A 2,342-nucleotide genomic window follows, 5' to 3' on the forward strand; every position below is an offset into this window, starting at 1 on the left:
GTCCGTCCGTCTGTCCGTCGCATTCCCCGTCTTGCTGCCTTTTCGCTTGGATAAGGCAGCAAGACGGGGAATGCATCCGGCCTGGCTAATACATTTACGTCCCATCTTATCGACCGTGCCTATCTTTCTGACTTGACTTAACTATGCCTAAATTACAATTATGGCCAAACCGGACACAATTAACTCGCGCGCGTATTGGTCAATATTGACCGACCTGCGACACTGACTGGATCTGTCGCACGATCAGACCGCCTCTCGCCCTGGCGATTAAACGTGAGGTAAACATTTCTGCTGAGAACGAAACGCTCTGATTAGATGTAAGCACCAAAGCGAGCTGTCTCGACGATTAAATATTTACATTTAGCTACGCAAAACCTGTCGTATGTACGGAAGTCGCACAGTAACCACTTTATTATGTAAGAGCTTTGCGATGTTATTTCCACTTTTTTTTTAAGAAGAGACGATAGTACTATTACTAATTTACTATTAGTAGTAGTATTAAGGGAGGCTTCACGACCCTGCTTTAGATGTACCCGGTCACTGCACTGCATGCGTACATGGTACCTACGTGGTAGATTTTAAAATCACTGCTTTTGCTTAAAATAAAATAAATATTGTGCTCGAAAAAATGAAAATATGATTATTTTAGCGATTGCAGAGCTTTATAAATAAAACATGTTTAATAATAAATTGCAGCATTAAATGGTCGTGTATTGGCTATTATATTATTTTGACGTGTTTTATGGTTAAAACCAATTTCATGTTTACCATATAATAATCTTTTTTTAATTTTTTTGCCTACATAATATACTCCCAGCAGTAAAAATACATAATAATATTACGCACAGTAGTATGGTGTTTTGCAGATGAAATGTCCATCCATTTGCATGGTCTGAGCGTAGAACTATTAATACGAGTAAAAAGAGATGGAAAGAGGCAGGCATCATTTTTATCTGTGATTGAATTACACAATTATCAGCCAGACTAGCTAGATCGATTTGTACTTTTTGTAGACCTTGATTTAATAATATGACCACTATATAAATGCATTATAAATCGAGCATCAGGCTTAGTGTAGAGGACAAAACCATGGAAATACACAATAATTATTCACAGTTTGCAACATGGCGAGGCCCCCGTGCAAGGCCAATATTGGACGAGATATTGTGCGGCGCTGTATTGCGTGCAAAAACGGCCCAAAAGAGGTTAAATTCTGGGACGAAAAGCCTCCACCGCCTGATTCGGCCGACGTGCGCCGCCAGGAAAGCCTGTCAAACGTCAAGAAGGCGATGGGTCCTGACTGGTACCCCAAGAAGAAGAAGAAGGGCAGCCGCCTTCGCAAGTTGAACGCCCAAAACGGCAAGTACATCGAGCAAAAGAAGCAGCAGAAGAGTAGGTAATTTGGATATTTATCCTTATAGCCCCTTACTCCGCATAGTTTTGTATAATGGCTGCGGTAAGAGGCTTGGGGTCGCACATACCGTAAGCTGACTGTGGCGCTACCAAGCGTGTTCACGTACCTATAGAGCGTAGGGCGTTTCATATAATAACTAGCACGAGGTGTGTACTGTGTACCTCTGCAATTTGGCCGTCCTTATCTGCATACGCGTCACCGTAGACGGCAAGTACACTCACTCATTTGGACACAAGCTAAATCATGATATATGTACAACTAACGCTCACAGACTATATTACACGTATGCGCGCTCAGAATTGAAACTACAGTATTGAGTGCGCACCACGCGAAAAATAAGTTGCTGTCTATATAGACATGAGGACGTGTGCGGTAGTGTTGACCATACAGGTGTGCGTGACAGGTTGATGTATCTGTACTCAGTACTATACTTAACCTCCATGTCCATAATGGAGCTGGGTTAAGTCACGGGTGACTATAAGGCGTATCCGCCGCGCGCGTATATGTCATCCAGCAGAACCCGCAGTTCAGCTAGCCTGATATCTCTGCAGGTGTGACCTGTGCCCAGTTAGTGACGCACCGGCAATAGACTGATACATCAGCAGGCGTAAGACGCGGTGTAAGCCAACACGACGACGCAAATGTACCGAGAAAGCGACAGTGATCCTATGCATAGGTTTTGGCTATATCGAGGGCATAGCATATACGCCCATTTGCGACCTTGCGGAATAAGCTATGCACTGACACATCAAATAGCACACCAAGCTGAAAAGTAGACAGCGAAAGTACTTTATGTAACGTACACGGGCTACTATTCGCTTCAACGCTACGTATCACTACGATCTGATAATATGCCTACAGCCAAGTTGCTTCGTATGCTCGCCATACATATCGGAGCCAGTAAATGCCACTCGGAACGGATATACGG

The sequence above is a fragment of the Phytophthora infestans genome, genomic scaffold (assembly GCF_000142945.1).
Source record: "Phytophthora infestans T30-4 supercont1.11 genomic scaffold, whole genome shotgun sequence".
NCBI classification, from domain to species: domain Eukaryota; phylum Oomycota; class Peronosporomycetes; order Peronosporales; family Peronosporaceae; genus Phytophthora; species Phytophthora infestans.